Genomic DNA, 14,895 nt, shown 5'->3' on the forward strand with positions numbered 1-14,895 from the left:
TTGGAGCTAACAGCTTATTTGACATAAGCAAGTGGTAACAAAACAGGGATTTTACTGCAATTTTTATTGACAATGAATTCTTCCTAGTTATTTTCCTCCAGTTCTGATATTGTATGGTTGAAGAAAGCCCTTTTGTCTTTTGAAAGAGTCAACAATAATAAACTGTTGGGTTTAATGGACTTTGAAGCAAAAAAATAAACTATTTTCTTGTGCTTGTCTGCTGTATCCTCTCCCATAGAAAACCAGGCCTTATTTTATAAATATTGTTCAAAATACAATGTGTAATTGTTCTGCTGATGTTTCCCGTGTCACTGACTCTGACAACTAGCAAAAATATTTCATATTCAGCTCTTCTTGAAGCAAGGGAGCAAAGACCTAGAAGCATCTTGCTAGCCCCTGTACTGCATGTAATTGATGGTTTGTACTTAATGAAGTGCTACAATCAGAAGCTACTTCGGAGAGCTGAGACATCTGAGACTTTGGACTCTGCTGTGGCAACACTGAAGTAAACCTGTGTAGTCTCTGTGGCACAGATAAAAACTTTGCCCATGTTGCTGTGTTCAGCAAATCCCTGTGATTGTCAGTTCAGTGTGTAACACCTTCAAGAGGCGGTGAATTGATTTGCCTTGGCAAAAAATCATGACAGTTGGTAACAGCATTTCAGTGGGGGTAGATTTTATCCCATATTTTTATTGAAAAGTTCACCCCACACTGAAATAATTTGCATCAGAACAAATAAAATATTTCAGTGGCATAAACAGTATCTGATGCCCTGATATTTATGCTACTGGTAAAGTAAAGAAAGAGAGATCTAACTTCTCAAGTACAGATGCTTTAAATATTCCCAGAGCAGATCTTTCTTTTAAGTTATGCTTCCCTAATAAAAAGAACACAAGCTGTTGCTTGAAAGAATGCAGATACATTCTATAGTTTTATCAGTGGTGATAGCTAAAAGTATATTTTTACTTACACTTATTCTTAACATATATGGAGGTCATGGAAACAGGTCCAGTAGACTGGTAGAAGTAAGTGTTAACTAAGCCATGTGTTAACTGCTATAGCTCTGATGCAGGACACTTGCCAGTTATTCTTTCGATGACTGGCATTTTCCTAATTACATGCAAAACGATGCATTAATTGGTTTTGCTATAATCTCAGTGGGATCTCTTATTAATTAATTTATTTATATGCATACTAAGACATCAACTGCAGTCAAAACAATTTATTATTAGCACAGACTTCCTAATGCTCCTGGGGTTTTGAAGCCTCAAGTTACTGGTTTTATCAGAAAACATGAGTCATCTCTAGTCCAATGATATCACATTTAATTAACTTTGCACAAAAAATTTCCAGCAATTCTATGTCTGGAAAAAATGTACACATGGAATGTCTACCCCCAAATAGTCTGGATGTTAAAGTCAGTAGTGGGATTATATTTATTTCAGGATAAAAAGAAAAAAACAACCCAACTTTGCAAAATCCTGAAGTCTATTTCAGAACATAGACTTGGGCCATAGAGTGACAGAGCATTCTGGATTGGAAGTGACACACAAGGGTCATCAAGTCCAAATACTGACTCCAAACAGGGCAACCTAAATGTTAAACCAGTGCTGTACAAACGGGTTTGGAGACCAAAAGCTTGAGGCCAAAATAATTTCCCTAGAGGCTTGTTTTAGTGCTCACAAAGAAGATATTAAAATAAGATGATCTGAAATTTGACAGGGTGGTAGTCTTGGTATTTAAGACCAGCCTTTTCTGTTTCAATAAAAAAATGCCTTAAAAGTTATAAACTGCCTAAACTGCTTCTTAAAAAAATATTAATTTAGAATTCCTTTGGAATTAATTACTACATTTAAAGGAAAAATAACCCGATGATAAGTTGTTTTAAGTCTTGACATTTCAGTTTGCATGTAGTGTACTCTTTAAATTCAAATACAGCTGATATTTACCTACTTAAAGGGTAGGTATATGAAAAGCACGTACATCTTTCCTTTATCTTTGTAAAACCCTTTATTTTGCTGGTGTCAACCATAACTATGTCACTTTTGCATCACTTGATTACAAAGAGGTTTCTGAATTTACCTCTAATTTTCTAAGCTTTATGATCAGGTTTTGCTGTCTACATTTATTACCAAACTCTTGTTCCAATTCTCAAAAATGGTTACAAAATATTAAGCAATGCAGATATTCTCCAGTCTTGCATCATGGCAGAAATTTCTGCTATTTAACATTATAGCTTTAATATCTGTTGTCAAAAAATAGATGAGGAAAGATCATTAGAGTCTAAGGAGTTGTTTGTTTTTCTTTCTTAAAATCAGTTTTCGTGGTTTAAATGTGTTTTAACCCACAAAGTTAAATTGGCAGAGCAGAAGTTAGTGATGTGTACTTTTGATCTCTTTGTGTCCAATCAAGTTTACCAGTGGATATGACAAGATGAGCTGGTAACACTGGTGCAGGGAAGGGAGGACTGATAGTCTGGGATTAGATCTGTTTAAGTGGATCTGGAAATCTCCTTGCTTGCACAGAGTGCTGGTTGTGCTCATGTGCATGACCTGCTTCTGATCACCTGGCAAGAAAGTACAGGCATCTGTGAGCTGTGTCTGAAGGAATGCAAACTGCACAGTGCATTAAGCTCATACGCACTCACGTTTGCATTGCCTGCTGTTTTGGCAGGCTGGCACCCTGACATGACTGGCTGGGTAGCTCATTCATGCACCCTCTACACTTCTGGGCCCAACTAGATACCATCTCCTGATGGAGAGTTTTCTCTGCAGCTGAAAGCACTCTAAATTTATTAGAATCATAAAATCATGGAATGATTTGGGTTGAAAGAGACCTTAAAGATCATCTAGGTTCAAGCCCCTGACATTTGCAGGGACACCTTCCAGTAGGTCAGGCTGCTCACCTTCAAAATGTGTTTTACAGAGAGCAATAAGCCACTTGCACTCTTGTTTTTTGGGAATAGGTGAGGATTTGTTCTTTTGAAAAATCTTCATAGCAATGGTCTTTACAAAGCTCTCAAAACAGTATTTGCCTTGCAAAGTCATGTCTGCCCTGTAATGTGGAACCACTGGAAAAAATTTAGCACACTGTCCCAAGAACAAAAAGAGACAAAGTAGCACCTAGCTCTTTGTTCATTATTATGTGGGGCTGGAAAAGGATTTATTTGTGTGACCACTCCTGCCTGTGGTTTGGAAGAGGGTACTGAGATACTGCAGTATGAAGATGATCCCGGGATCGGAATGGAGCCTGGTAACAGTCACCTAAAAACCAGTCTCCTTGTCATACAAAGCTCTTTAAGAAAAATACAGACAAGACTTCTTCATCTGTTGGATTTATTGATGATAATTCTATTTTGGGATGAGAATCTGGTAAAATCTGGGTTTTGTTATAAATATTTTGTTTAACTTTCTCAATAGACATTGAGTCTTTTTCACTCTAATCTAGAATATTGCTTTTGTCATAGAGGGATCATTCATGCCCACGCATTTAAAGATTTTCTGTAGCTAACCAGGCTACTAGACAGAATCTATTTCCTTCTTGTTCTGCACTAAGTCTTGCTTATGGGGATCTGGATGTATGGTTGCTCTGCATTCACAAGAGTGGCCTCTTTTTCCTGTCTGCCCTGTGTACAGTGCAGACTTTAAATTATGATCATTATTATATTTAGAAAAATATAAAAACTAGTTCCATGCTCTTTTAAAAGTGCATAGAAATTTGTAGAGTATCTTGTAAAGCTCTGTGGAGTCTTATGGTGAGGGGCCCTTTGGATTTCATAGCGCAAAAGTTTTGTGTTTCAGTAGGACAACTGGATGGCTTTCTGTATGTGTGTGTCTCTGGGGTATCTCTCATGCAAAACCCAGCCATTCCAGCTCCTGTTCTGTTTATTGAATGCTAAGCATGCACAAATAACAAGGCACTGAAAAGGTGACAGGTCACCACACCATCTAATCTCAAAAGTTGGTGTAACTCTGTTCATGTCGATGTAAACGTTGTGCATGTTTGCAGGTGGTACAAAATGCAACTTCTGCACATGAAAGCACTCTGTTGTAGTTCCAGCATCAGAATCACTATGTTTTTCATTTCAGAATTGGTAGTTCTGACCTTTCAAATATGAAGAATGCAAAATGGGAGCGTTTTAGTAAATGATGTCAGTGCCTACCTTATTGTGCTCCATTTAGAACGTTTGAAATAGTTCTAAATTTGTTCATCAGTGATGTCTCTTCTCACAAAACATATAAAACTGTGGCTGCCAAATGCTTCTCCTTCCCACCTTTTTTTTTTGCCTGTCTTTTGTGATGATAACACCTCTTACTGGGCATTCAGCATCTGGCAAATAACAGGAGCAGAGTGCAGAAAGAGGAATATTTAGTAATTTTTAGGTTTGTTTTTTTTTTTTTTTTTTTGCTTTAGATTAAAAGATTGTATAGAGAAGAGCATCAGGACCATGTTGCTGGCAGTCCACAATGTTCAAGGAGACTGGACAGAAAAGTTCACTAAGGAATGAAGAAATGTGATGTTGTGGAAAGTGTGAATAGTCTGAAAACATTCTGGAAAGCATATAATGCTTCCCCATCCTTTTCCTGTGAAACTGCTCCCCTGCCTTATGTGGCTTCATCTGATATGGCACTGAACATCTCTTACTCATGTAAGTTTTGGTAACCACGGGTCCTCCTACCCAGATTTTTCACTTAGATAATGCCACATTCTGAGCTGCTGCACCAACACGGACTTGTGCCATGTCTTTCCATTTCTCAAGTGTAATCAGGAGGAAACTTGCAATAACACCTCCCTGAGCAGTACGGCACAAAGACCTCGTCCATCTTTTCCTCTCAGAATAGTAGCATTGGGCATTACCAGTAGCATTACCAGGCAGTCCTGGCAAAGGCAGCTTTTAGGCACCCTGGCAGAATTAGTAGTAATAATAATATTGCTTGGATTCACTCACAAAGCAGTAACTTTCTTTCTGCCTCAGTTTACCTGACCTTCAGTGTCCTCTGTGTATTTTCAGTGTAGAACTGACTCTGTGAGGTCTGGCTGGTTCTGTGGTCTCACATGATTGACCATCCTCTCTTTCCATTTCTTTAGAGGAATCTGCAGAAGTATCACCCAAATTCAACCATTTGGTAATTTTAGGACTGAAAACTTCAGGGTGACAAGCATATCACTGTACTGCACAAGAATCTACACCCAATCCTCACTGAAAATTTACCGCTGTCAATCCAAATATCTCACCCAGGAAACACTCAAACTTCCCACAGACACAAGAATCACCTGCTCCTGCCAAATGTCGCCCAAATGTTGTTGTTTCTAGAAGTGCTCTTGATCCTATTTTTGGAAGGCTAGAAATTACACCAGCTGTATACAGCAGTGTGACTGGATACTGTTAGAACAAAATCAATATATATATAACATTGTATTTCAGGGAAACAGTAGTAATGTGGCCAAGGGCCCACTATCCTTAAGAGATAAGCACCTGCAGAACTGCCACTCAGGGATAATATCTGTGTAAGACATTACTGCTAATAACATTATCATGGATGCATTATGAAGTAAATAATAGTCAACTGAGATATTGGTGAATGTTGTGTATCTTGCTTGGCTACTGCTGCTAATTAGTAGCTTTTCAAAAGAAAAAAAAAGTAGTTATAACGTCTCTCTCTCTAAAGTGAATGTCATACTGTATGAAATTATTATAAACCATGTCTTTGGTTCACAGGATGTCACATAATCTTGCATTTAGTACTACATCCTGCATTGTGTACTGATTTACCAGAAATAAAAGCAGATAATTGCCTACTGGAAAGTGGCAGATCTAGAAGAGCTAAAACTAGAAGAGCATTATGTATTGAAGGTTCCCAGGTGTTTGACAAACTACACAAAAATTCTTCATTCTCCTATTTCTATTTTTAGCTATCTTGAATAGAAGAGAGCAGACTTTGCTCACAAGAGCTTTCTTCAATATTTCTTAATATCACAGACACCTTTTAAAGAGGACAAGATGAAAAATAACTGTGTGTTTGTATGTGATGGTGTGTGTGCTGCAGGCTGTGGGGGTGTTTGTTTAAGTGGATCCCAGGTGCCAGCAGCTGGGGAGACTCAGAATCCAAGGCTGTGTACTGGGTGGAATGTGTTTCAGTCCAGCAACCTGAGGGATTCCCACTGCAGATATACATATATACATTTCCCATTAGGAGAACTACTTAGAGATGAGCCAGAGAGGGGAACAGGATTCTGTGTTGCTCTGTGTGGCTGGCAGTGTGTGGCAGTCTATCTGTGTTGTGTATGTGTGTGCTCACCTACTGGGTCACATGTACTCCTGTCACGACTGAGACATGTGCTACTCGTCAGCCCTGGGGACGTGGAGCTGTAGCAGCCTTGCTGCTGTCAGGCTGCTGGGTTTGGTAGCTGTGAACACGTGCTTTTGCAGCTGAGGACACTTTTCACTGAGCTGCACAACTGCAATGACCAACACAAAGCAAGGCTGGCCATTTAGGTTGATTCCTGCTATGACTGCTGCCAGACAAATATTCCAGAAACTTCGACACTCAAAATAGTCTGCTATCTTAAAATCTGTCCTCAGAGAAAGTGTTAAGCACTCAGAGTTGGAGTCCTCATATACTGCAGTCCTAAGACTAAACAAATTTCTCTGGTTGTATAGAAGCACGTACATTAGTATGAAGATAACTTACTTGGGAAATAAAACACAAGGGTTGAAAAGTATGGGTTCAGCTCCTCTCAATCTAAATTTCACATGAACTCAAATCTTACTCAAAATTCAGACTGTTAAACCTCATGCTGGCTTACACTCCCTAAATGCTAACTTCCTAAATGCTAACTTACTGCAGACATGTTTAAAATCAGCCTTAAATAATTATAGATGAGAAATTTATCTCCAATATGAAATGGTTTTATTGTAAGCACAGATGTGTCTGTACCAATGCACGCTTTAATGAAACTTAAAGCTCTGGGGAGCTACAGAAGTATTATATATACTTAAATCCTCCATACAGTAAAGGATTATGAAATGAATTGATGATATCCAAATTTGGATGGACCTCCTAGCATTCTAAAATGTTAAAACTCCCAGCATTCAAAATCTGCTCAGCCTATCCCTTAATTATTCTAATTATTTTCGTTCCTTTACTGAATGAAAACCACAGACTGACACTGCACAATTACTCATCTAGGAAAGAGATTACTTGGATTTAGAGCATCTTTAACCTGAGGGTGGTGGGAGTACCCTTACATCAGGCAGAACAGCCTGATGTGAAACTCAGGACACATCACCTCCAGCTTCAGCAGCCAGAGCAGATTCTGCTTTGAGAAAGTAGAACAAAATTTTATGGAGACAAGGAACAAACAAGAGGCAACCTTAATTGCAAGCTGCAAACAAGAAAATTTACCCTGAAAGAAATATATATTGTACAGTGCTATGATCAGCCATCTTTATTTTTCTAGGCTTATTTTTATATATTATAGGGAGAGTAAGTGTATAGGATGAGGATTTTCAGGACATATTTCTAGGATTTGAATAGAGCATTAAGACTGCACAAACATTATACAATCATTCACTTATATGAAAAGACTAAATGTTAGATGACAAAGTTTATGTCATGGTTGTTCTTACAAAATGCTAACTACTGTTAGCAAGAATTGATTTAATTGTGGATCATCTATTGTTGTTTTCCAGAAATAATCATTTTACTGAACATTTTCCTGCACTAAGATGCACAACAGACAAAAAAAAAAATTCAAGCCCACTGAGTTTGTGATTTTCTTCGGTGAAATCTAAGCAGTCTTTCTTCCTTAGAAGAGTATTTGCAAACAGGGAGTGATATGCTTTTTGGGCAGGTGATTTTTAGATAAGCAGTTTGGCAAACATGTCTTGCAGCTACCGAAGCACCCATGCTGATGAAGGGAAATGGCAAGGGCCTTGATTTTATTTGGGAAGGAACAAACCCAGGATGGCTGGGAAAATGGTGATGTTTTAACTATTAGAGAGAACGCAAAGATTAGAAATAGATACTTACATGTACAATGGCCTTATGATTATGATTTTTTTCATTTCTGTAGGACAATCCTACAGGAAAAAGGTATTTAATGATTAACTATAGTCAAAACAAATTTTAAACAAAACTGTAATGCATTTTTTACATTTCTAGCCTGTTATTTTATTGAAAATGTTCTTTTTGTTAAAAAAAAAATTTTTCTGCCTTCAAGAAAAAGGAGCTAAATCTCTTAGTGAACAAAAGTATTGTGAGAGATGGTACAGATTCACTAGGTGGCAGCATGGTTAGCAATCTTCTGAAAAATCTCTCTCATATTCCGTGTATGTTTTAGATGTTCTTTAGCCAAGCTGGATGGAAAAACAGACAGAAAAATAGCCTACTAGGAAGCCAGTATTAATAAAATGAACTTATTATAATAAGCGATTATTTCAGAACATGTATTAATTTAAGACTATGCTGTGTATCTGATAAATGACGTGCATATATTATGGTGTGGTAAAAAACTAGAATAAAACAGGAAAAAAAAATTCCTGAAAATAGTTCAACCATAGCTTTTAGTCAAGTCTACAGCAGATTAACTATGAATTCCAGCTTCAAAATGCAAACAAGAAAAAAAAAGTAATATGCAGCTGTTAAAAGATGTTAGAAGTAATTTGAGTTGGTCCTAAGCAAGGGAGAAATTTAGTAAAAAATTGCAGAGGTATAACCACGGTATAAGCACTGCCTGTACTCTGCAGAACCAATTGGTATAGGGCAAACAGTGTGGTGCCAAATGGGAGAACAAAGTAAGCAGTGAAGTACGATTGCCCCTGTGACTGACCATTTTCCAAACTATAATGATGCTGTGGACTCAAAACCAGTCTCCTGGTTTTGTATGAGACTGAAAATGGATCTTACCAGTTTGCAAGATTCTCTGATTTCATGGTTAGATTGTAAATGACAGCTTTTTCCTCTTCTTTTTAGAGGAAAAAAATGGCTTAAAACATTCTCAGCAGGGAAAATGAATATCAAAATACATTTTTAATCGGACTGACATAATTCAGTCTTCTCAACTTCAAGGATTCAGACAAACCAATTGATCCTTCTCACCTCTGTACACACCTTACAGTCAACGTTCATAAAATCAGAATGGATAACGATCATTTACTAAAATATTCAGTAAGGAAGCTCTTTCCTGATACAGATCACCATAATTATCCAATAATCTCAGTTCTGCAATGTGCTCTCAGCCACTTATGCTTAATGTATGACTGTGGTGCCGCTGCTGCTGTGAGCTCATGGTCAAGCCAGCCATGCAGTACTTAGTCAGGAAACCTTTTCTTTATCTAATTTCCCCTCGTTAATGACTGTGAGATTGGTTACTTTATATCCCAACCTTCAGGACTAATCCTTGCCCTGCTACATCGAGGATCTTTTCTTACTAGCTTCTCTAAAGTATATTTGCAGTGTAATTTGAGGCTGTTTCTTGTGCCTTTGACAATTTACTTTCTCCTAGGGAAGGGACAAGACTGGTGGATGACAGATAGTGACACAGTCCTGAGCTAAATCCCAGTTCTGGTATTTTATCAAAAGGATTGGTTGCAATCCACAAACTGCTTGAGCAGTGCACTTGTGGTTTAGAATCCCAGCATCATCCCCGATGGAATAACAGTTGTGGTAAATCTGGACTGAAGCATGCTTTTAGACTGGCAAGCAGAAGACCTACATCTCTGAAATTACATATAATATGTTGGAGATACACTGGAGATGTTGCTGTTCATGATTAAATGGAACAGATTTTGCATTTTTATAGTGCTTGCATATATTTTAGTGAAAAGGAATAACAGAAAAAAAAAAGTGTATTTAGAAAAACTCTAACTCAAATTAAGCATAACACAGCCAACTAACTAAAATCATTATTTCTGAGGACCAGTAGAACAAAAATAAAATAAAACACTTAAAAATATTTATCTATTTTTAGAAACTGTACATATTAGTGTGTAAAATATAAACCTCTGTTACTTTGTCCAAATCAATTTTCTTGAGGAAAATTGATACTATCTTCAGCTTTTCTTTTTCTGAGTTTGGGCTAGAGGACCAGCTATAAAAATTTCAAGCCTTGATGATAATCTCACTGAAGAGCATGAAAATCTTGCTGCTGCTGCTGCTGCTTGTGCTGCTGCATGAAGCATGAAGTTTCTTCAGTTTCTTTGAGTTTCTTCGAAGTCATTAGGACTAGATACAGCCTTGCCTTCTGCATCTCACAAGCCATAAGCTGGATCTTTAGCTTTGGAGAAGGGAGAGGCAAGGAAACAAGATTCTTCTATCAGCTGTTGTGAAAGCAGATAAACCCCACCCTGCAAAAGGCTTACAAAAGGAGCAGCTCTAAAGCTGTATAAACAATTTGGATTAGGCAACATTAAACACACTCACACACATTCACACAGGTTCTGAATCTGTAGCTCTGAAAAATGTCATCCATTTGAAGAAAAGCAGATTTTTTTTCTTTCAGTAACCATCTGCTAGGAAATGATAAACTTTTAATTTTCCTGTTGCCTTTGCCCATTTATCACCCTGTTATTTGAAATATACATCATTGATTACCACTGGAAAATAGCCACAAATAATATTAAGTTATTCCCTTCTTTGCCTTCTCTTTTTGGCCTATAAGGTTTTTCAAATAATTCTACATACAATCACTGAGCTTTAAAATACAAACAAACTGGAAATCAGGAACAATCTGCTTCCAAGTATTGAAAGGTGGAAAATGTATTATTCTGTTTTATTGTTAAGTGCATGAAACTTTGAATTTCATTGGAAAGCAGTCAAACTCAGAATGTGAATGATAGACAAATCCTTGTTTGAATTATTTACATTATTTTGACACCAATGAAAAACAATCACTGAACAAGAGTATTTGAAGTGAGATTTGATTTTACAAGATATTCAATTACAGGTAAAGTATTGCAGGCTTGATTTGAATCAATCTGTAATTTAAAAGTCCTGAAGATTAGGAAAAACAGAGTAATGAATGCAGACATTCAGATGAGGAAACTATCAGGTGTATCTTCAGAAAACAATGAACAGGGTAGAAAATCAATGAGCCATTTAACTGTATAAACACAAGTTAATATTTGGTGTGTACTTCAAACACAGCATTGGGATCCTGGCAACATGACCCACTTCCACTAATATTTCTGAAGTCAAGGGAATTGCCTACATAAATAAAGGTCGTTGAACGTGGGTAAGGTTCTCTGTTGTTATATGCAAAGCAGTTGGGATTGTGTGCTGCATTTAAATCTTTGAAAGGTATATTTAAAGGAGTGTAGAATTTTCCTGAAGAAGTTTCTGCAAAATCGTCAGTGGTATGGAAGGCATTGAGCAGTATTTCAATAAGCGTGGCTACCACACAGTGGTACCACTGTAGTGAAAGTGGTGTTTGAGTTTTGAAAGAACCTGAGAAGACAATAAGGGCAGAGATAATAGGGGTATGATATTTAAGTTTACAACCCAATGGAAAGGCAAATGGGTGTATTAATAAGGTGGCTGCAGCTGTATTGTTGTAATTGCATTATATATTGATAAATTCACTTAGGGAACGTGGTGGATCCATGCTGAGCAAATGCAATTAACTTAAATTGGTATAAAAATGTGTTTGAGAACAGATCAAGATTAAATTAAATTTACCATCACTATTTTTTGTAGTTATTGCAAAGGATAAACCCTGGCTTGCTAACTTGAGATAAAGGTGTTAATATCTAAGACCAGAAAAGCATCAGATTTATTATGTAATGTGGACAAAATTCAATTACATCCTCCCTAATCTGATAAATCTGTCTGGAATGAGTAAACTTAAATTTTAGAAAAGTCATGGCTGTAGAGTCACAGAATAGTTGAGGTTTGAAGTGACCTCTAGAGATCATTTGCTCCTTGCTCAGTCAGGGCTATCTGAAGCCATTTGCCCAAGGCAATGGCTTTTGAGCTTCTCCAAGGATGGAGACTCCACAACCTCCCTGGGCAACACAGTAAAATAGTGTTTCCTGATAGCCAGAGGGACTCTACTGGGTTGCACTTTGTGCCCATTGCCTCCTGTCATGTCACTGAGCATCACTGAGATCAAATATGGCACACTGTCAAGAAGTGAATCAGTAAGGGACACTGCAATCAATATATATTTTGCAGTAGCTCTGCATGTTGACACACTCCAGTGAAGTCAGAATATGCTTCCTTTAGAAGAGGACTAAGCTGGATGCTATAAAGGACCTAAATTCAAACGAATTATCTATGTGGAGATTATGCAAAACAGCAAATGAAGTTTAAACTTATGTCCTACCTTGCCTCACAACAGCTTCTCTATGCACATGTGATCTGAGACTGGATTCTTGGCAACTTACTTTCATGTTACGGAGATAAGGCTCTAGATTTCTCCACACGTCAAAAAACTAGAGCCATTTGAATGGAGTCCGGTGTTTTACAAGTATTTCTGAATGTTTTTCACTGCAAGGCTTTCCTATTTCCAGAATTCATGTATCTGTAGACTTCATAGGCATTATCACAAGACCAAAGGTAGGTACTTTGCCAGTATTTCTAAAATCCCCTTTTGACTCATCATGACCTGAAAAAGCCACCTTTAAAGAATAGTTATGACATTTTCTCTACTTTGGTTTTGGTCAGAAAGGTGCTATAAGAGCAGGTTTAAATCAGAATGGCACAGGTGTTAGAGAATAAGGCTGAGGGTCATGGCACATCAAACTTCTGTTGCCTGGGAAATTCATTATTTTTATTCCAGAGAGCTAATTTTCAACCCAAACCCCTCTAATTAATAGTATGTGTGAAGAACTTACACTTGGACTAACAAACTCCCACACTTTGGTAATGAAAGTTCATTACTACACATGGTCCTGAGCCAGCACTCTTGAACCTTTCCTCTGTCATGAGTCTGCATATGCTAAGGTAGGGAAATAAAGGCTCTGGCAATAAATATGAAAGCCTGCTCATGAAATCATACTCTATCATGTTCTTCCATCCATGACAATCCCTGACTGCATAGGGAAAAACACTGTAGTAGGAAAAAATATGAGACCTGCCTGGTCAGCATGCCTGGCATTAATTGCACTTTGTCAAATGCTTTTAAAGGCATCAACCTCACAGATAAATCACAGGATTTTAACTGAATTAAACTGGTTAAAGTTCAAATAAAATAAACTTCTAAATGTATTATAAATCAGAAGTATTTTTCCCCCTAAAGATATGGATTTAAGATTCCCTCTATGGGAATATTAAGATGCTTCAGGTCCCACGGTAAATAAACAGTAGAGTTGAAACAGAGCTGATGACTAAATGAAAAATGGAAGCTCTTATGTTTCAGTCAGTCAGTGTACAGACCTGCTATCTAATAGCTCTGGTGAGAACAGGGGTGCTGTGACAATTGGAAACTGTAGAGGGAAATTTACTTAAAACAAAAAAAAGGTAAATAGTCACATTGGAATATAACTGGAAGACCAAGGTTAACATCATTCCCCTGTCATCTACATGATGGCTTTCATTAAAGCATAAAATGGTAGTAAGAAATAGGCAGAACCTTCTTCTGCCATATCCAGGTCACTAATTTCACATTAAAGTCAATGACATTTTGAGAGCAGATGGGTACATAACAAACTGTCTGCTTATGTATAAATAACTGTACCAGAACTGCTCTCCTGAGGAAGACATTATCTAGCTTTGGTCAAGCTGTGAAGAAAAAAAGATATTTTCAGAAGAGACAGTAAAATAAACAAACTAGACTGACAGAATTTCATGTGCTTCATTTCAACACAAATAATGAATTGATATTTTGGAAAACTTCATTAACAGAGGCTTCTGCCAGCCTGCTATGTGCTCATCAGCAGATGTGCTGAAACAATTAGCAACATGCTCAGGTAGTCAAGTAGAGCTTTTTGTTCCAGAGTATCTCCTTTAATTTAAATACGGTTGGAAAATTGCTTATAAATATCTTCAAAACATCTTAAAAACTAAGCTCTTCTGTTATCAGGTTAATATGCTTTGACATGATCCCTTTCCATCTTTTGCACTTCAGTGAAGGTATCACTATTTCTCTGAAGAAAATAGTGCTGTACTTAGGTTTTTGATATAATAAATCCTGGGAGATGTATAGAAATAATGAATAACAGACTTCCCTTTCTCAAGCTCCTGTGTTAATTACCATTTAAACAGATCTCATTTTCACAAATAACTATTCAGTTATAACCCATTCATAAATGAGATTTGAGACAGTATTGTGATAAAACAGGATGAATGGTAGATTGATATGATTGTCATAAAATTATTAATAATGGAAATTTAACACAATAATGAATGGCTCCACTGTTAATTTTCTTGTTCTCCTAAGCATTTTATGTCAATAATTTACTGGAAATAGGCAGCAGATTACATGTTCATATCTAAATCATCCCTTACAGTCATTTAGAATCCTTTAAGCAGTACAGAGAACATTAAAAACATAAATAAAAGCCTTCACTAGTATCTTTGCACAGAGGTTTTCCCTATCCCCCAATTTCTGCTTTTACATTTTAACATAGTAGCTACCTCCACAGTCTCTTCTAAGACAATTTCCTGACATAAACTATGCTGAGAATCTGCTGTATTCTGGGTTACTGGTTCATAAATAAAAATGTTGTTTACAGGTTTCTAACTCATGTCTACATAAATGACAGACAGCAGAATGCCCTTTTTAACTGGGCTAAAAATGTCAAGGATTTCTTTCTGTTTTTTTTTTTTTTCATTTTTTGTAGCTGGAACATATCTTTCAGTTTGATTGCTTTAGCGTACAATGCTCTAAAAGCAATGCACCTTCCCGTATATTTTGCTTGATTCTTGTGGGAACATTTAAATCCTTATGCAGTGC

The sequence above is a fragment of the Onychostruthus taczanowskii genome, unplaced genomic scaffold (genome assembly GCF_017590055.1).
Source record: "Onychostruthus taczanowskii isolate IOZ18803 unplaced genomic scaffold, ASM1759005v1 scaffold8, whole genome shotgun sequence".
Lineage (NCBI taxonomy): Eukaryota > Metazoa > Chordata > Aves > Passeriformes > Passeridae > Onychostruthus > Onychostruthus taczanowskii.